Raw genomic sequence first — 22,371 nt, forward strand, 5'->3', positions numbered from 1 at the left:
ACTCTTTTGTTGAAATCTGGATATTCATCTGCCATCTTCAGAAGATATGGCCAATTCTTCAGTTCATTGACTCTGTTTTATAATTGCATAACCTTATTACACCTTTACAAATATTCTGATATTTATCAATGCAAGAATTTTCAGCAAACAATGTAGGAATGTTATAACAAACAAATTTTAAAGAAGAAATAGTTATGATATTTCCAAGGGAATGTGAATGTCTGGGGAGATTTTACCATAAGTAGCAAGCTTACTTCTCCTAAAACATTTCAAAAAATAAGAAGGAAAATTTTGTTCTAAATTTTAACAGAGATTTTTGACTGCCAGTTCCATAAAACAGAAATCTAACAAATGACTCCATTCATTTGAATGATGAATTACTATTCATATTTATTTATTTTATTACTTCTAGCAAGGCAGAAAATAGCTCTTTTGCATGCTTCTATAGACATTGTTTTACTTTTTTCCATGATTGTTTAGGGTTTGCATTCTCAGTATGAAAAAGTGACAGTTATTGTGAGTTCCTTAAGTGATGATTAGTCCTCTATGACAGTTTATTATGTTTCCAGAGCTTATTAAACTCTTCATATTCATACATTATCAAATTCACCACTGGAAGGCCACTCTAAAATGAAAATTTGCATGCACTTGCTAATTCCTTGAAGAAAATACGAACAGTTTTGGAAGTTAGTGTCAGATGGGAAAAGTAAGACATACAAGCTCATATACATACATATATTGTTTTCTGTTCTTTTGTTTCTTTATATTAAAATATATTTATGGGGTTACTAAAAGCCTTCAAGAAAGTAAAATTAAAAGTTTCATCTTCTCAATATTAAAAAAATGTTGGCTACATTTATTAAGAAATTTACATTTTGTTCTTCAAAGATACAAGCTTGCAATTTTCTAAAGTTTATTGTCTTTTCTTTCTTTGGAAGAGTATAAAGATAGCATACTGAATGGAATTTGGATGTGTTACCTCCTCTTCCAATTTAGTAAGGCTTTAAGAATAATTGATACAAGTTCTTAGCTAGTGTATGTTTGTAATCCCAGTGCTATTTGAGGCTGAGGTTGTAAAACACAAGTTCAAGACTAACCTGGGCGACCTAGTTAAATTAGAAAGACCCTGTCTCAAAATTTAAAATGCTGGATTTAATTCAGTGTGAAGACCCTGGGTTCAATCCTTAGTACTGTAAAAATAAAAGACAATAAAATTTCTTTATATGTTTGGTAGAATTCATTGGTAAAGCTCTCAGGTCTTCAGCTTATTGCCAATCAAAAAGTTTTTTTATTACTGATTCAGTCTCTTCAGAGTAATTATTCACTCAGGGACAATTTATGACTTTATTCATCAATTCTGAATAACAGAAGGTACATAATAGTTGCACCCTATCCTAGGTTTTGAGATGCATCAATTTACCTAAAAATGTCTGAAGTTTATCCTTATTTGTGGAAAAGTAGTATTTTATTATTTATGCATTGTTTATTGTATATAAGAAATGCTAGTGAGGATGTGTGGGAAAAGGAACTCTTCTCCATTGTTGGTAGGAGTGTAAATTGGTATAAGTACTATGGAAAACAGTACGGAGATTCCTTAAAAAACTAAAAATAAAGGTTCTATTTGACTCAGCTATTCTGATTCTAGATATCTTCCCCAAAACGTTAATAGCATCATATTACAGTTATATATGCATAGCAATGTTTATAGCAGTGCAATTTATTAAACCATGGAAATAGCCTATATGCTCATTAACAAATGAATGGTTAAAAATAATATGGTATTTATATACAACAGAGTATTACTCTGGCTTTAACAGATTTATGAAAATTTTTCTTAGTGTTGTCCATTTAATCATATGCTAGCAATATAAATTTATGTATATATGGAGTCTGCCAAACATACCTACACACTTGATAAAGAGAAAAACTTTTATAATTATTCTAATACTAAATTTATCGAGACATCTTGAGATTAATACAAGTTACCTTTGGCCTCTACAATTACAAAAAGTGCTCAAAGGGCTGGCCTTTAGCTTCCAGACCTTTATTAGTTTTCTTTTTCTGAAATGCATATACATTTTTTGGCAGATCTGTATATATAATACATGCTTGTAAAATCTTTTTATACTAAAAATTCAATTAGACTTCCTGACATGATGAAATAGATAGAAATAGCTAAAATGGAAGGTAGGGATTTATTAGAGAAGTTGAATGGGATGTATATGCCAGGGTGGTGAAATGGGGCTGAACAGAAATGAGCGACAGACTTGGATGATGTACAGCTGGTGTCAGGGGTGAGGAAATCACTCATGTTGAATTATTCCCCTCCATATAGTTGGTGTTTAAGGATATATGCTCCTGGGGTAGGACTGACAGTAGTGATTCTGGTAACTATCAGGTTAATGAGGGGCTTTGGAAATTGACTCCTGAGGGATACAGAAACTTTAGGAGTCAGGGTGTGTAACATCACTTAAAAGCCCTGTCCAGTCAGGCAGCATCAGCTGTACTCTCTCCAGAGAAGGATCTTGGTATAGAAGCTCTGAGTCAGTCCATGTGTCAGACCCTCCTGAGGACAGATCTTTTGATTTTCACATGCAGGTGACTTTCTGAGCACCATTTTCAGAGAAACCATCTAGGTAAGGCAAAGTCTCTTCATTTATTATTTGAACAAGTGTGCTCATATTGGAGTACAATTTCACCTCATGACAGAAAATTCTTGGATATTCATGTGAGGTGGGTGTGTGAGTTTTTTGTGTAATGAGATGGAGAAAGAGTAGCTCACTGAGCACTTTCTTGGTCCTCATGTTTCACAACAATAGGAAGAGCAGAAATGACCTGAATAACAACACCTGCAACATAACAGTTCATCTTGCTCCCAATCTTAACCAATGTTATTACAGTGCTGCGTTGTCTCATGTCTCATTAAATGGAAAAATATCGTGCAAAGTGTACACAATTCACCACTTTGACACGCTCCTTCATTTTTCTATTTTCCCCAAGAGAGGCCTCTTGAATGTGGTGGAGGAGCCCACATGCATGGCTGCTAATTTGATTTGTAGTCATCAGCAAGAGGCAGTTACTGTACTACTTATCAGTTGAACAATGTTCAAGTAAATTGTGCTGAAAATATAGTAGAACAATCTGCTAATTTACATCAAGTAAGGAGGACTACATATAACATTTATCAGAAATTAAAATTATGTAAGTACACTGATTGTAAATGATACACCTATACACTAGGGTTCTGTTATATGAAAAATTTCAAAATACAAAACCATGAAGTAGTTTTGAAGTATAATGGTAAGTTTATTGAAAATTCAAAGAGAATAATATATGTCAACTTAAGTGAAGCTTCCCCCATAGGGAAAAAAATCAAATTTTTAAAAGAATGTGCTGAAAGGGGCTTCAGACATGCCCTTATTCTTTCCCACAATAAAAATATGTAAAGAAAGCCATGGTGAAATGTGTGGCATTTTGACTGATATCTAGAGAGTGCCAGCCCTTCAAGATTTTCTACAGTTTATCTAATAGATGGATAAGCCTTATGGAAAATGTACACACTTGTAGAGTTTCAATTAAATGTACATTTTCCTCGTGTAGCAATTTTTCTGATAATATACTCCTGAATTATACATACACTTTGTGAACCATGTATCTAATTCTTTTAATATTTCATTCATTCTCGTTGCAATGTATTTTATCATATGTTGATGCCAAATGAATAATGGCATCAATGAAATTTCTTTCCTCATATTTTCATTTAGTATATGTGCTGCTGAAGTGAGCACTATCCTTATATTTTCATTTAATCAAGCTTCCTAAAGGTAATTTGAAAATGTATATTCTTCATTGATAATGGCATTGTTCATGGTACAGTTTTTCTGTCTTTTGTTTTGCTTTCTTCAACTACCCCAAGACATCACCACCTTCTGATTGGTGAAAAGTACAGTAAGCTATCACTCATGAAAGACACACACAGACACATGTTCACACATACACAGACACAAAAGATTGGAAATATCAGTTGAAGGCTGACCTTACCTAGAATGATATAAGCTGCTTTTGTTCAATTCATTTCTCAGAACTTTGAAATACTCTGTGAGGAGTTGAGCCCTGAGAATTGGGGATATAATTACAAAATAAATATTATGCATTTAACATATACACAGTGCATGCTGGAGAAGCACACACTGGAAAGGATCTCCATGCTGCAGGCAATGAACACATCCATTAAGCAGTTTCCTTTATACAAATGCAAAACATCCAGTTAAAGATTTTCTTCCTCTTCTAAAAACAACTGCTGGAGGATAGAATAAATTCAGAGCCTGTGACTCTCATTTTCACCAAATGATTGTTGCTAACATAGTCGTTTTTCTAGTCCCCAGGGGGAAAAAAACAGCAATGCTCACAAGGGATGTTCCTATTAGAATGCCTAAATATCTGAATCCAACTAACTTTTTAAAGTCTCTATCTTCTAAAAAGAAAGAATTAATTTTTATTTTTATCTTTTTTTATAAGAGACTCTGCATTTTACCTTTCTTAAGTTTACTTAGTAGTTTGTTTGGTTTTTAATTTTATATGATTACTTGTTTTCTAACTCATTAAGGGAAGCATTTCCCATAGGATTGGAAATAATGTTTTCAATAGAGTTACCTAGATTCTACTAGAATTAATTGCTAAAGCAGATTGCTTGTGTTTCCCAGGGAGGGTCAAATCAGCTTCAATTCTAAAGGCTGTGTTTTCCAATCACTGCTCATGTCCACCTGCATGGCTGTCTTCCACATCCTACAGCTCACTTAACACATAAAGGACAGCACACTTTGAAAGAAAGGAGAAATTTCGGGATTTATTTAAACAAGAAACTATTAAAATTGTATAAGAAATTAATCAAAAATATAGAAACATGTAGAAATGCTAATTCTGTATTATCCAGGGGATTTGCAGAGGTGAGTCAAGAGGATCAGCTCAGAAGTCTCACAATGAGATCTTTGACACAATATTTGACAAACTGTGTGTAGGTTTTTCATGACATTTGCTGAGAGGTCCATGGGTCTAAAAGATAAACTATCTCATCTGTAAATTGGAAAGACATTCAGATGATACTGGGACTGTCTAAAATAAGAGACCTTTGGTTCACAACACACCATTATTCCTTAACACTGGGCTGTGCACTGGTTTGTGGCCTGTTAGGAATCAGACCATACTGCAGGAGGTGAGCAGCAGGCAGGTGATCAAAGCTCTGTCTGTATTTACAGCCACTCAGCATGGCTTACATTACTGTCTGAGCTCTGCCTCCTCTCTGATGAGCAGTAGCTTTAGGTTCTCATAGGAGTTTTAACCCTACCCTGAACTGTGCATGAAGAGGATTGAGGTTCCAGGCTCCTCAAGGCAGTCTAAAGACTGATAATCTATGGTGGAGCACACGTGCTGATGCTAACTCCAGAAAATGGACAGAAATAGTGATTAAAAGTAGCAGAGATGTCCACACAAAGACCATAATAAATCAATTGCTTGAAGACTCATACTAAAACTCGATCAGTGAGTGACAAGTGAAAATTAAGCCAAACTTGCTAGCCCAGGTTACAGTGGCAAGTGAGTTGATGTATTTCAATTTTACAACTGTATCTGGTGGCAGGGTTTAGGTCAGAATTCAACCCTAATTTCAGTTTGCATGAGACTTGCCCATTATTTTATTGACTTTATTCTGCATTATAGTGAGTTGTATAATTATTTCATTCTATACTACATTACAATAATAATAGAAATAAAAATACAACACAAGTTAATGCATTTGAATTGTCCCAACCGGCTCCTCCTCCCACAATCTGTGGAAATAATGTCTTCAATTTCTGGAAATTAGCCTCCAGTACCACAAAGCATGGGGATTCCTGCTCTACAAGAAAAATTTTATAAGTTTATTGTGACATTTCTTTTTGTTACCAGGATGGGTAGAAAGAAAAACCCAAGTCTTATGCTTTTTTTTTAAATCTCATGTTTTGCCACCATTCTGAAAAGTCATGGGTATTCAATAAAGGAAGTAGGAGTTAGAAGAGAGAGAAGAAAAGTAGAGGAAGAAGGGGGGGAAGAGAAATATCTGAATATTCACATGGGTTTACAATGTGAATTCTTAATTTTTCTTTATTTTAAGGCACTGTTAGAAACACTTTAGAAATACTAAGTTCAAGGAAAATATATGTTAAACATGGAATTCTGGTCCTTATTCCCAGAGAGCATACAACAGACATCCATAGTGATAACAAGAATTTTCATTTCTATCATGTCCAGTAGAGTCTGGTACTCAGCAAAAGACCATTTGTTTCATTTTATTTTTAACCTATCTTCTGTACAGATTCACCAACAACATGAAATTCAAAAACCGAACATCTGTCTCAGAATTCCTTCTCCTGGGACTGACAGATGATCCAGAACTGCAGCCCCTCATCTTCAACTTATTCCTGATTATCTACCTGGTCACCATTCTGGGAAATCTGCTCATCATCCTGGCCATCAGCTCTGACTCCCACCTCCACACCCCCATGTACTTCTTTCTCGCCAACCTGTCCTTCACTGACATCTGTATAAGCACAACCACCATCCCAAAGATGTTGGTGAATATTCATACACAGGATCAGAGAATAAGTTACACGGGATGCTTCTCTCAACTTTGTTTTGCATTAATTTTTGGATGTTTAGAAAATTGTCTTCTTGTAGTCATGGCCTATGACCGCTATGCAGCCATTTGTCATCCCCTGAGGTATACAGTCATCATGCACCCCTGCCTCTGTTTCCTGCTGGTTGTACTCTCCCTGCTCATGGGCATTGTGCGTGGTCTACTCCACAGTCTGGTGGCACTCTCACTGTCCTTCTGTACAAACGTGGAAATCCCACACTTCTTCTGTGAACTTGCTCTGATCATCAAGCTGGCCTGTTCTGACACCTTTATCAATGCCATGCTGATATATTCAGCAGCAAACATATTTTTGGTGTTCCTATCATTGGAATTATTTTCTCTTATGTTAAAATTGTCTCCTGTGTTTTGAGAATGCCATCAGTGGGGGGAAGGTATAAAGCTTTTTCCACATGTGGGTCTCACCTCTTTGTTGTTTCCTTTTTCTATGGGACAGGTTTTGGTGTGTATTTGAGTTCTACATTTAGTAAGTCTTCCAATAAGAATGCAGTGGCTTCTGTGATGTATATTGTGACCCCTCAAGTAATGAACCCTTTTATCTACAGTTTGAGGAACAAGGAAATGAAGACAGCTCTGAGGAGTCTCATTACTTGGAAACCTTTTGTATGCTGGGGTCATGGGCTTTGAGTTAGCATTTCTACAAAAACACAAAATGAGAAAATTACAGGCTGGACAGAAGCCTAGCTCTGTGTCCCTAAGATCTTCCAAAGTGCCCATGTAATATGATGTCTAAGGATATTTCAACTTGTACTTTGTGCTTCCTTTTGATTATACAATTCTGTGATGTTTGACAAATGATCTCAACCTGCAAACTCTGTTGTGTTGGTCTGATTCATTTAAAGAATGCCATGAATTGAGTCCTCAGTTTTTAAAATTCTTTGTGCAACTGTTTAGCAGAGGTAATTTTGGAGTAGTTCAGCTAATGAAAGCCTGACTGATATCTGGAGACAAATTTCTGCATGGTCTCATAGATAGAGCCATGATTGTTTTTTTTTTCCCACATGATGCTAATGAACTTGACTGTTATATCCAATTAATTACTGATACTTTCTTCATGCAACTGCATATGTCTGGATCCATATTAGCATCTTCCCTACTCAATGTCATTATTTTTCCAATTCATATAATAAGATTACTTATCAATAGTTCGTGGTGCTTTTGTGATATTTTAGATTTTGGACCTTATTAGAGAAAATACTTTACTTCTCATATGCAAAAGAAATCTTTACACAAATGTGCTGGAACTATCAAAGGAATTATTGTTCATTATTATGATTACACAAATACCATGACTACCTAGTGTCCAAGATTAGGTCTTCACAGAGAACTACATGATGTGGCTTCATTCTAGGATTGGTCTCACAGTCATCGGGTTCTATAGCTTGAATCTGAAATGTCCCTAAAGGACCATGAGTTAAAGGTTTGTCTGCACCATTTGATGATTGAAAAATTATTGTGCCTTTAAGAAGTGGTACCAACTGGGAGGGAATTACCTCACTGGAGGCATGACCTTAATGGATAATGGGAATCAACACAACTCTCTCTTACATCCACACTATTATGAATATCTATGGTCTATCACTTGCTCCTCATGATAATATCTTTGTTCTTCACATGCCCAAAAGCAATCAGGCCATCTGACCATAGACTGAAAACTCTCAAACTTAGAGACTAAGTAAAGCTTTCTTTTTTTAATATTGATTAGTTCAGAAATTTTGCTACAGTAATAGAAAAGTGACCAGCACATCAGGTAGCTGCAGGATATGGTGATGTCAGACCCAACTTGATCCTAGAGACAGGAAACTGAGTGGCCTTTCCTTGGTCCATTAATGATAGTTAACTCTTTGGAGTAAACCTGCAGATACTTCTCTTTTTTTTTTTTAAACAAAAATGTTTATGAAAGAACAGGCAATACAAACATAGAAACAAACAATCCCATCTCATTCATATAACATATAGATGACACCACCTTCTCTATATAACATATAAACCATCCCTCCTCATTTATATAAATATATAAATGACCCACTTATAAGGGACCATTCAGGCTTTGTAAGTGAAAAAAACCCTTGCAGATACTTCTCTTATGTGTTGAATGGTGGCCCTGAAAATGATGCTTCCATGCCTTTATCCCTCTCATTTTTGTAACTGTGATCCTCCATGAAAAGAGGGTGCAAGCTACTCACATCAAGAGAGGATGTCATTGTCCTGGATCATTTGTTTCACTACCATTGTAGTCAGAAGGATTGGTGAGGGAAAACATTAAATACAGGACACATAACTTATAAGGTTATTTTATGATAATTACCTAAAGAGTCAAATGCAAAGGATTGCAAGGGATTAACCACACACTAGAAGCCCAAATGATTCAACTGAGGGCCTAGATCCCAGCTGTTCCCCACACAAGTCCAGCTGAAGGCCTAGAGTCCATGGCAATAACCTCCTTGAGTCCAGCCAGTGGTCTAGAGTCCATGGCAATGTCTCATGCTTGTCCATATTGAGGATCTGCACTTGGAAGGCCCAAAGGACAGTGGTGAAAGCCAGAAAATCTACACTGGTGAGATGAAGGATTTGTGCCACCAGGCTGAGGGATCCACATTGGAGCCAGAAAGTGATGCTCATGGCAAAGATCAGAGCTTCCCTGATGAAAACAGCAGTCATTCCCAGGAACATCGAGTCCTCTGAGCTCCTCCTTTGATGAGAACATCCCAGTTTACATCAGGAAAACCACCCTCAGCAAGCTTCTCCTAGCAAATCAACAGGCTAAGTTCTTTCCCTCCAGCTCTCTTTTTATGGCTATTGGTTATAATCTTCAGGTGGATCCTCCATGCCCATACCATACTGATTTAGTTCACCTGGGCATTACAAGTTGATCATTAGTCAATCCACCACAACTACTAAATGCAATTTCACATATTAAAAGACAAATTTTGAGAATCAAATTGGGTTAACACAGGCAAATTTGATTGCACTACAGTACATGTACTTATTTGTAGGTCTCTAATGCATTCTCACCATTTTATGTGTTTGTATAATATTTTCACCTAATAATTTTTTAATCTTCATAAAGATTCAAGGTTATAGACAGATACTTGAAAGTCCCTCCTCCCAGACCTGCAGGCCCACAGGCCCCGCAGCCCTGCACCTGGCCCTGCTCCTGGCCAGAACCACAGAGTCCAAGTGGCCTCCAGATGGGCCAGGGCTGGCCCAGCCTAGACACTAGTGCTCAGTGGGTTAAGCCAGCTGGAGCCAAGTCCGCATGCTCTGCCCCTCCACTCCCCACTTGCAGCCTGAGCAGGCTGTTGCCTAGACTGAGCCAACTGAGATTAGCAGAGCTTCCAGAAGCTGCACAGAGGAGGGAGGGCACAGGAGCCAATCCACACAGAGCCACTGCCCCAGCCGTGGGGTGCTAAGCCCCCTGCTCCCAGAATGATGTGGTCCTCCTGGGCGCAGTGGGATTTTTTTTCTTTTTTGGCTGTGTGTGTCCAACAAGTGCTCTGTTCCCAAGCCAGATTCACTGAGTTCCCCCAGAACGTGCCAGCCACAGAGGGGTAGAACATGGAGATGCCCTGGGCCTTCCAGAGCAGCACTGCCTGAGTCTCCCTGGAGTTCCAGTGGTGGTTCCTGCAAGGGCCCAGGGACGTGGAGCCCTAGGGTGACCTGCAGGCATAGCTGTTCTCCAACCAATACCCTGACCTGCATGAGACCAAGATCAGTAGAGTGAAAGTCCAAGGTAATGGCATCTCCCACAAGCCTCAGATTTACAAAGTGAGGAAAAAAGATGAAGTTCTTTATGAGTGAAGGGTGATGGAAGCCAATTATGGGGAACTTTAGGAGTACAAGGCCCAGGCCTACCTGAAAGTCAACACCAACCATCATGCCCACAGGATGAAAGCCTTCAAAGCCTTCCCCATGTGTCTGCAGGACACAAAGCCTTTAAAGAACACCTCTGCCACCCTCCCTATCCTGTCCCACAGCTCTGCCAACCAGGGAATGCACTCCACCTCCAGACCGCAGGCCTTGGCCAGAATCCCCAAGCAAAGTCGACAATCAGCAAAGAGCAAATCACCTGTAAAACCTACAGAGTGGACAGCAAAGTTGACCCTAAACTCCAAGGACTACTCAGCAACCCCTGTACCATAATTACCTACACCAGGAGCTCCTGCATCAGAAGCATAAATGAAGAGGCTATCACACACTTTGTTTCTAATGTTTTCTTTAGCAAATCATTCATCTTTCATTTCAATGAAATTAGTGAGAAGCAATAGGACCTTTTCTTGTTTTGTTTTGTTTTTTTTCATTTTGGTACTGGGGATTGAACTCAATACCTTACACTTGCGAAACAGGCACCACTGGAACCACTGAGCTAAAATCCCACCCTCAGTAGGACCTTTTCTAATAGCAAGGCCAATTTTTTTCTCTTTTCTTTCAGCAAATATCATCATCTCTCTGACTGCTCAGAGGTTGGCCAAAGTCATCATGTAGCAAATTTTTACTGCGGATACCACTGATTTCTTCCCAAAGGACCCACTGTCAACTGCAGAGAAACAGAGATTAGAAGTCTATAGAACCAAAACCATTACCCAACAAAACCCCTTCTGAGGCAAGAACAAAATTGTCAATGCTGCAAGTCAACAAGGAAAATGTTGTGTTAAACATGGAGTAATCATGGAGAGTTTACTTTAAACCTTTTTCTTGGAGTTTTTTTCTTCTTTTTCCTGATCCCAGCTCCCCTTCTATGGTGGGGAGTCCTGCTCATGGCCAATCCCTGTCCATCCTGGGAAGTTTCTATGAGTACATTTTGAGCCCTCTATGTTTCAATGTATTTTAATTCATTTTGCAATTGTTGTATATGCATATATCACAAATTCTGTAAATTGCTTTATAGTATTTGTGATATACTTCAAAGTAGATAGACTATGAGCCACATGCAAGCTGATTTTTATCATTCTGTATAGTAATATACACATATGAATATCACTATGTTGGGCCACCAGCCTACTTCTTTTGATAAATTGTTTGTTTTTCATTTATGATCCATGTATCATGTGAATTTTGTAGTGGATCCTTTCATCTCTGCAAGTTTGACAACTTCAGATGGTCCCTGCTGTCCTCTGCTTCCTCTTGGGAAATGGATATTCAAAACTGTATCTGTCTCTGATGAATTAATTTTGTTGTCTGTATGCTACATTGGAATTTTCTATGTTCCTTTATGTATGATGTTCACCGAAGTTGGGAGCCTCCCACCTGGAGAACACACTGGTTTTGATAGCTCCACCTGTGTTATCATCATTCTGTTGCTCTACAGCAAAGTCCCTTCTAGAAATTCTGTCTCACAGTAAATGTGGGACAGAAACTGACCCATTGGTCCCTGCGTTCATGGGAGAAACCTTTTTCCTATGACTAAAATATGCTACTTCCTTTGACTTGTATGAACTTTTGTAGCTTTGTCATTCTGTTATTTGGTACTAATTATATTTTAATGTCTCCTAATTAAAAATTAAAATTTGTTGCTGGCTAAATACAATATGCAAATGATGCAGATCCCCTCCCAAAGAAGATGTGTGTTCTGTGTTCACTAATGAATTAGCATTTCAATATTCCATCTCAATTTTTGGCTTAATAATAATTCAAACTACTTTATTTAGAACATCTTTTTTACTCTGGGAAAGAAAGATAGAAATATTAATGTGTTGCAAATACACCAGGGAACAGGGATGACTGGAGTGAGCAATGATCTAAGTTTCCTACCAGGGCATCTTCTGCTTTTTTCTGTACAAAGCCAGAAGCTCACCTGCATGGGGCCAGTCTTCCCTGCCTCAGCCCTAAGCAGAGGGTGAGAGGGCAGCGAATGCCTCGCCCACTCAAAGGTAAATGCATTGACTTTCTGCCTTCAGTTACAGCAGGGTGCATAGTTTAGCAATATTCTTCACATTCTCTTCTAAGAAAGAATGTTTCAAGCTACATATTTTTCTTGCCATTTTTCTTGTTAATTTGGTTTATTATTTCAGTCTAATGAGAAAAATAAAGGTTTTGATTGCAGTATTTTATTAGGTTAGGAATGTATTTTGTTTGAAAGATTAGTACTTGCAAATGCATAACATAAAAAGATAAATGTCACCTGTGAGTCTGTCTGAGCTTGAAGGATGGCATAGATTAAAGCCTCGGAGTTCTGATTCAACTCAGTCCAGCTGGGAGAATGCAACAGGCCTTCACTCAGTCCAGGAAATGAGATCACTCAGCACCAAGCAGCACAGATTGATACCCAAATCCACTGTTTCACCATGGCAGGGACAGGTGCTGGTATCAGAAGAACACTCCCTAGACTCACTGTATGAGTGTTGAAAATAATGTAGACATATTTGTCACTGTGCTCCTGAGTGTAATTCACTGGCCGCTTTGAGCTAAAATATAGCATGTTAACTCAAAAAATTAATATGGAGTATTAAATATTAGAATGGAAATGATAGCACATAAAGGAGACCATCTAGTGGTCTGCATCTAGTCTTTCATTTTGGGAGGTAACTGTATGTTATGGCTATGGAAATGAATAAAGTTTGAAAATAATTGATCTGGCTTCTCAGCCTTATTTCCAAGCTTTTCCCACATCTTTCAGGAGACGAAATCATGAAAAGTTGAAATGCTTACTTGAATTCAAACCAGATCCTTTGTCCTCTCTCAAAGACATGTAGACTACTTACAAATAAAACAATGCAAATGAAATTACTTGAGGGTAAAATAAAATAAAATTTCCTGCAGCCAATGTTCTTAATGCAGGTTAATAAACAAACTTGGTGGACTCTTCAAGCCCAGTGAATTTACAGTCAGCCATCTGCACCCTTAAACAATTTTTTTGTGGTGTTTACATTGAATAGATACTATTAGAGATCTTCAGATGATTTTAATTACATAGGATAATGCATGTGTGATATATGCAAATCCTGTACCGCTTTATATAAGAGACATGAGCATTCACATATATGTCCTTCCAGAAGGGCTCATCCAACCCCTCCCCACAGGGCCTGTAATGGCTCTGGTTCTGCATTTTGCATATGTATATTTGTCTTATGGGAATGGTCCTTCACATTAATTGATTCTGAAAATGGTTTACTTATCATTTGCTGGCCTGGGAAAAGAATAATTAGATGGTTCTGAGCACATATGAAGACCTGATTCCTTTATGTTTGAACTGGTTTGCCAAAAAATTCTTTTTTTTTTTTTTTTTTTTTTTTTTTGGTACTGGGGATTGAGCTCAGGTCCTTGTGCTTGTAAGGCAGGCAGCAGAACTACTGAGCTAAATCCCATGCCATAAAATTCTTGGAAGCAAGATATCTTCAAGGAAGTACATTAGGACACACATACATGAACATATCTGACAACAAAAATATTTAAATTCGCAAAGGATATCCTTTAAATTTGATATAAACAATATGGAGTAGTAGATATGGAGTGGTATTTTGTTGAGTTATTATTAAAGATGCAAATATAATTTTTCAAAGGACATGCAGCTATCATTCAAATAAGTGGTCCTGGTATTGATTGCATGTAAAAAAAACCCCAAAATATTAAGTACAACATAGTATTAGTTTATATAAGAAGAGACAATTACAAAAGTAAATGTAATGTTTGTGAGATAAAACATAACTAATAACTGTAGTTTGGAATTGAGACTATGCGGTTACAGAATATGTGTACATAATTTTAAACTTTAAGCCCAAAGGATTTCATTTTTAAAGCTGCTCTTTAATTAGAGGAACATTCAGTGATTCAGGAAGTGTGGGCAGTTAGGGTTTTGGCCAGGGCATCAATCATGTATTCCCTGCATCTGGGGGGACAGGAAGTCTGAGGAAACCCACTGGTGTGGAGTGTGTAACCAGGTGGCCCCAGGAGGCTGCTCTGAGCAGGGGTGCTGATGTTAATCTTGAGAGATCAGAAGTCAGTCAAGAGCAGATCATACATCAGAGCATCCAGGGGCAGTGTGCCACTCTTACTAAGTCCTGAAGCCAAGTCCACATCTGCTGTTCAAGGAGCAGAGCTCATAAGCAAGAGGAGAGTGGCCAGACAGCGGCCAGACAGCACCCATGAGGAGGCATCAGGCCAGATGGAATCATAGGGATCGAATGGGGCAGAGCCAGAGTTGGTGATGCTTCAGGTGTGCTGCCACTCTTCAGTGGGTCCGGGCTCCTGGGGACCTGATCTCCAAGACCCCTCCTGCAAACACACTGTCTTCCAGATGGTTGAAAGTCTATTCCAGTGCCGAGACACAGGGGCAAGGCAGACTGACTACATTTCCTGCTAATTTACATTGTATCATTTTGAGGAGCAACAGAAGTGACAGAGGACAATCCGGACAAGTGTGACTGTGCCATGCGCCAGTTACAGTCATTACAGGTGTGACTTGAAGTAAGAGCAGTCCTCATGTGTGGCTTTGCTTGCCTCTGGTTTCAGCTACTGTGGTCAGCCATGATCCAGAAACATCCAATGTAAAGCCTGCAGATAAACCAGTCCCAAGCTGTGATTGCATGTGTGTGTGTGTGTGTGTGTGTGTGTGTGTGTGTGTGTGATGGGATGGGACATTCGCTGTCCTGTTCTAGCACTGGACATGAGCCATCCCATCTGCACTCACCAACTGTGCCTCAGTCAAGGAACAGCATGAGCAGAGGAACTCTCACAGTGTCATCATGATGAGTGACAGAATCCTTATTTCACTTATTAATGGTCCCAAAGCCAAGAGAGCCAAGCTGGCAGTTTGAGTTTTCCAAGGAGAAGCTGTAAATGTTTCCCTCAAGTGGAAATGTAAAAGTTCAGTTTTTTTACCAGTGTGTGTGGGTAAAAAACAAGTGGTCTATGCAGGGTTTGCACCAACCCAAGAGAGGGATGGCAAGACATTCCCCTTGAAGAGGAGGGGACAACATGCTGTAAGTCTGAAGCACAGGGAAATCGGAGGGAAAGAGGTGCGCTTTTAGACATTGGCTGGAAAACACTGTGATTAAAAAGGTGGAGAGGAAAACTCTACAATGTGCACATGGACATTATTTTTCAACAAATCAGAAATTACAATCAGAAATATCCACAATACCAATCCCAGAAGTCAGTGGATTAAAGAGGCAATATTTTCAGGGGGAGAGATTGTGACAAAATCACTTTATACTTAGATTACATTTTCACTGTTAAATAAATAAAATTACTTTGAACTAAACAAGATTAGAAACAAAAAAAGAAAAAAAAATACTTGGAACCATAGGCACAGACTGTTATGGCTTGAGTTTAGATGTTCCCCCAAAGCCTCATGCAGTTGTAGGTGGAACTTTTTCTGAGGTGCTGAATCTAGTGTGGTGTTGGGTTTAAGGGTCTATGATTATTAAACCACAGATGTGATTGGTTGGACACCAACCTAGTCCCAGTAGTCTAGATGAGATTAAAGATCAGAAAGATGCTGTTAAGGTCCCTTGTTGTTTTACTACCTTCTGCCTGAGGTAAACTTTTCTCCTCTGCCAAGCCATCCTGCCTTGGACTGAAAATGTCTATGAACTATAAGACAAATAAACTCTTTCTCCTTTACCTTTGGGTCCTGAGTATTTTGTCTTAGCAATAAGAGAAAAGTAACTTACACACAGACAAAGCCTTCCTGGATAGGACTCTAGAAGCAAAACAAATAATATCAAGAATTGACAAATAAGCTTACATCAAATTAAAATCATCTGCATACCAAAGCCAAGAACAGAGTGAAGAGACAAGCCACTTAATGGAAGAAAAATCTCTTCTACCTATGCTTCTGATAAAGAATCAATATCTAGAATATATAGAAAATTCAAAAATGTTAAATTTCTCACAAACAAATGGTTCAGTAAAAAGAAGAAACTTCTCAACGGAAATAGAAATGGGAAGGGATCCATCATGGCTGACTAGGGTCAGAGTTATTTGAGAGAACCTTGGCAAAGATTGCTTGAAAATACAGGCAATCAAAAAAATGATGTAAATATAGCTAGATACAGAGGATCAAACTTAAAGAGAAATCCATCAGACCAAATCCAACCTTGGGAGGATTAGAAAGGGAAGGAAGATGCCTTTAACCTGCCATACCCCTTGCACCCCAGAACCAGTGAAAGTGGGATCTTCGGAGGGGTTCTAATGTCCTGAGGGAAGGAGCAGAAGTCAGGCTCTTGGGATAGGCTCCAAACCTACTATCTCTCCCCACTGGGAGAGGGAAATCACTGATGAGATATTTGCCAATTATGGCATCTAAGAAACTCAAAGCCAGAAAAGAAATTTGAGGACAGAGATTAAACAACCACAAATGATCCCCTGATAATACCTACTTAGAAACAAACATAGTACTGACTAGGATTCCTGAACTGACACCTGGGAGAACCATGCCTCAGGGAGGCACCAAGTATAGCCATGGACATAGAAGTAAGAAAAGGCATTCTGGCAGTGCCAAAGCAGACAATCCCCACTGATCTCCTAAACAGCAGGGTGTTCTGTGCTTGCATGATATCATCCTTATTGCCTATAGTATTGCACCAGAAGGAAATTCCCCAAATCCCAGAAAAGGCACCACAGAGCCCCCTGGACCACAGAGCTCATGTGTGGGGAGCTGTCTTAGAATCAGTAAGACAGGGTGAGGGAGGCAGTTCCTGCAGCAACAGATCAGGTAAATCTCTCATCATTCTCCCAAACACCAGGGAGTTCTGAGTTGATGTGATAGCCTGTCCACTGCCCAACATTTGTTCTGGGCAAGAGAGCTTTCTCATCCCCACTCTAATGTTGCCAAGTGCTGTAGGCCCTAGACAACAAAGAGCTTGCTCATGGTGAGCCACACACTGCATCTGGTGAGATTTGAGAAAAGAAGTTAAAGTAGTGGTCCGTCAAAGCAGGGTTTTTTTTACTGATTTCCCAAACACCGATGTATCTTCTGCCAGCACAAATCCTGTCCATAACCCACCTTTGACATAAGCATAGACTCTTGCAAGCCCAGCTTAAGGGTGCTGAGCATGCTGAGGCCCACGGTCTGTCAAGATCACAGGTTGAAAATTGATGGCTTTGCAAAGGATAGAAGAGCCCTGGGCAAAGAGATGGCAAGACTTGCTTCAACTAGAGGACAAGACATATGAAGAGCAGCTGGAGCCCTGTAGAAAGTAAGCACAGGGGCATGGGGGATTATTGAGAAGGGAAGGGAGCTGTGATCAAGAGAATCTGCTTGGAGGATTAAAATTGGTAAAATAGAGACCAGAAGCAAAATACCCTCTCCCTAAGACCTGGAGCTGACATATCTGGAAAACAACTTGCTGAAAAGAAAGCATTAGATCATTGGAGAAAAATATAGAGAAATAGTATGGAATGCTAATCCTACTTCCAGAGTAGGAGAACAAGTCTCTGATGAACCAGGGTAAGCCCAGAGAGTGTCACAAACTTTGAGACGATGTTCAGCAGAGCTAGCTGCAAGTAAAGGTCACAGCTAGTGTGAATTGCAAAAACTTTATGAGGTTTTACTCTGAAGGCAGGCTAGAGCTATAGAAGAAAATGTATGAGGTTTTACTCTGAAAGCAGGCTAGATCTGTAGAAGTAATCTAGTGCAGTGCCCACCACATTCTATAGTGTTTAACTAGGAGCCATTTTGGGAAATCCTTAACTGTTTAAGACTGAGCTACAGAACAACTCCAGAACTTATTCTTGAGAGTTACTGGCATCAGTCTACCAGAGTAATAGGGTGGTAGATGGTCAAAAGGGACAGTCATGGATAGGTCACAAATTAGACATAAGCCCTCTTCCCCCAAGAATTTTACACCTGATCAAGAAAGACATAGATGTCCTTCCATAGGTGGTGAGTAGCCAGGCCAAACATGTCAGGTTTTCAGAGGGGACTGGGTCTGGAAGTGTTGTCATTGATCCCACAGGTCTTCCTGAACCACAACATCACTTCCTATAAGATAAGTTAGTGGTGGTTGCTTTCCTCACCTATCAACATGAAGACGGGTAAAGATTGGCTTGCATCATTGCCACACTCTGAGGTGTATGGACAGAGTGGCCACTAGAGGAGTGCAGGGGGTGCAAATCAAACCCAGAGACCCTAGAGCTCAGCAGAGAAAGCCAGGATTTGGGCCACACAGAGGAACATGGAAACTAGAGCTGCTGTGGTGACTGTAGCCCTAAGGTGGAACATTGACCAGCAATACCCACTGGGAAAGGCAGGCACACACAAAACCTGAGTGTGGGAACAATATAGCTCTTTGCATTCACCCACTATCCAACACAGAGAGTAGGAATTCCAATGCTGAAGACCTGGAAAGAAAATGCTCATTCAAAAACAGAGGAATTTTTTTTTTCAGGGCCTTTTATTTGTTTCTTGGATTTTGGGTTTTTCTTTTTTTTCACATTTTTTGTGCCAGGAATTGAACTCAGGGCCTTGCACTTGCCAGGCAGGTGCTGCACCAATGAGCTACATCCCCAGCCCTGTGTTTTTCTCCTGATTTTTGTTTTTTCCCATTGTTTTCTCTTATTTTGTCTAATTCTATTAATTTTCTTTCATTCTGAAGAATTTTACTTCACTTTTCAACCTTCCTTCTCTTCCATTTCTTTATTTTTCACATTTTACTTTTTGCATTGTCTCATCCTCCACCCACTCCATTTTTCCTAGCTTTATTATTCTTTATATATTTAGCATACATTAAACTTTATCAATCTTTATATATTTAGCTAACCAAATGAAATTATTGTTGAATTCATTTCTGATGTTAATGATGGTATAGTGGTTGGATTAGTAGATATTTACTCTATGTAAATATTTGGTTTATCTTTTTGTCCAAATTATAATTATAGATCTCTTTTCTATGGTTAAGGTGGTGCAGTGGTAGCTTCTATTGTTTTTTTGTAGTATGTCAGTATCCAGTCTGAAATGATTCTATTATTATTTCTGATATTATTTGTTTGTTTTTGATACTGGGGATTGAACTCAGGTCCTTGTGCTTGCACAGCAAGCAGCAAAACCACTGAGCTAAATCCCTGGCCCTATTTCTGATACTGTTCCCATTGCCAGGATGGCATAATTTTGGGTATTAATTGATTTTTACTTCACACTATATCTGGTTTGTCTCTGTGTTATCACTAATGCTGATTCATTTCCAGAGAACTAGGAACTGAGCCAATTACACTACAATCTCCCCACCCAAATGAACTTTATCTAGGGTGCCTGCTAAACATAAGTGCTTATCTTCATTTGTATATGATGTATAAGAGACAGTCATAGTGGTATCAAGATTTCTATTTTAATCTCCACAAGAGATAAGACTGGTTACTCAAAAATCTTTTGTTTTACATTATTTGTAGCCTATCTTTTCCATATATTCGTCAAACATATAGAATTCCAAAACTATGCAGTTTTTTTCAGAATTTATTCTTGTGGGGCTGACAGATGATGCAGTACTGCAACCCCTCAGCTTCACCCGGTTTTTTGCCCTATGTCTGTTAACCATGCTGGAAAACCTGCTCATCATCCTGCCATTCAGATCTGACTCCCAACTCCACACACTCATGTACTTCTTCCACTCCAGCTTGTCCTTCACTGACATTTGTATAAGCACAACCACCATCCCAAAGATGCTGGGGAACATCCAAGCATAGGATCAGAGCATTACTCACACGGGCTGCCTCACTCAGATCACCTTTGCATTGAGTTTATGAGGCATAGAAAGTTGTCTTTTTGCAGTGATGGCTTATGACTGCTATGTGGCCATTTGTCAGCCCTTAAGGCACCAGGTCATTCTGAACTCTGACCTCTGTGTCCTGCTGGTTCTTCTCTTTTGGATGCTTAGCAGTGTACATGCCCTGCTCCACAGTCTGATGGTGCTGTAGCTGTCCTGCACAAATGTGGAAATCCCACACTTCTATGAACTTGCTCAGGTCATCAAGCTTGTTTGTTCTGATAATTGTATAAACATCCTTCTGATATATTCAGCAGGAAACATTTTTTAGTGTTCCCAATGTTGGATTCACTTTCTCTTATACTAAAATTGTCTTCTCTAATTTGAGAATATCATCAGTGGGGAGAAAGTATAAGGGTTTTCCACCTATGTGTCTCACCTCTCTGTTGTTTTCTTATTCTATGGGATAGGGTTTGGGGTGTACTTGAGCTCTGACTTTACCAAGTCTTTCACTAAGAATGCAGTGGCTTCAATCATGTATGTTGTGATTCCTCAAATGATGAATCCCTTTATCTATATACTTTGAGGAACAAAGAAATGAAGAAAGCGCTGAGGCATTTCATTACTGAGAAGCCTCTTACATGCTCGTGTCCTTGTCTTTGAGATAGGATTTCTAGAACATGAAGAAGTGGGAAGAATATAAGTGAGCCAGAAATCCCAACTCTTATCTCACCCAGCTTTTCCAAAATGACTGTATAATATGTCTAATTAAATTTCAACTTGTACATTAAGCTTCTTTTTGATTCATCCAATTCTATGATGTTTTATAGATAAATTCAATCTCTAAATTCTATTTTGTTGCTTTGATGGCTTAGAAGATACATGAATTTAAACCTCATTTTTAGCAAATATTTAGGATCAGCTTCAGGGAAAGGAATTTTGGAGCAGTTGGCTAGAACAGCCTTGAAAACAAGGAAGGATATGTTAATATCTGGAGAAGAGCTTCTGGATATTCCATACATAGAGCCATGTGTACTTCATCCCACATGAAGCTATTGAACTGAACTTTTTCCATGATTACATAACTGATGAGAGTTTCTCCAGGCATTAATCCCCTTCTGAACTCATTTAAACATTTCTTATGCTGTGCTTCATTATTTAATTGGTTCACACAATTAGTTTTGAGGAGAGCTGCTTTTTATTTTATTAAAAATAAAACATAACAAATTAAGGGAACAGCTATAGTTAGCACAGTATATATTATTATCTTCAAAGTAGTTATTCAGAACACAAGACATAAACAAAATGATTCTTACATGAGTGAAGAGTCTCTGGAGCTAGGGCTTCACTGAGCTGTATGTAAGGTAGCTTATTTTTACCATTGTTTTCCTCACAGTTCCTGGATGCTCTAGTTTGGATCTGAAATGTCCCCAAAGGCCATGTGTTAAAAAGTTGTTCCCCAGTTTCTGATCCTTGAGTGGTCCTGATACTTCTAGCAAGTCGAGCTAAGTAGGAGGAAGTTAGGAAAGGAAGGAGACAGTGGGAAACAAAATCATCCCTCCTCTTTTCCCATATATCATGAACTGAACAGCATTGGTCTGTCACCTGCTTCTCATCAAAATACTCTCCCACATCGCTACACCAATTGCAATGAGACCAGCCACCCACAAAGAGATAAAAGCAAAATAAATTCCTCTCTCTTTAGTTAATTAGCTCAATTACTTTTTACAGTAATCCAATGAGGAATAACATGCCAGGTGGCTGCAGGACATGCCAGCATCATATCCAACAAGATCTCTTAAGCAGAAAGCTGTGTGCCCACTGCTTGGTCCACTGGTAGTAGATCTCTCTATGGATAACCCTGAAGACACCTCTGTCTTGAATTGAATGCTGGGCCTGAAAATGATACTTTCAGAAACTTATGCCTCTCACTTGTAATTATGCATATTCATGATAGGAAGATCCATATACTGACTTGGTACTGTACTATAAACAATAGTGTTTAAAATGACATGAGAGCAAAACAGATACATGGATCAAAGG

General features: G+C 38.8%; 3 pseudogenes; all 3 read left to right on the forward strand.

Annotated features, from left to right (window-relative positions):
• Positions 1-6,362: 6,362 nt before the first annotated feature.
• On the forward strand, positions 6,363-9,911 carry LOC106008252 (olfactory receptor 7G1-like; annotated as a pseudogene).
• Positions 9,912-10,117: 206 nt separating this feature from the next.
• Positions 10,118-10,871, forward strand: LOC101714515 (V-set and transmembrane domain-containing protein 2A pseudogene; annotated as a pseudogene).
• Positions 10,872-20,158: 9,287 nt separating this feature from the next.
• Positions 20,159-20,991, forward strand: LOC147824753 (olfactory receptor 7G2-like; annotated as a pseudogene).
• Positions 20,992-22,371: the final 1,380 nt, after the last annotated feature.

The sequence above is a fragment of the Heterocephalus glaber genome, unplaced genomic scaffold, assembly GCF_053883595.1.
Source record: "Heterocephalus glaber isolate CG9 unplaced genomic scaffold, H.glaber_assembly_v1.0 deba00001532, whole genome shotgun sequence".
Lineage (NCBI taxonomy): Eukaryota > Metazoa > Chordata > Mammalia > Rodentia > Bathyergidae > Heterocephalus > Heterocephalus glaber.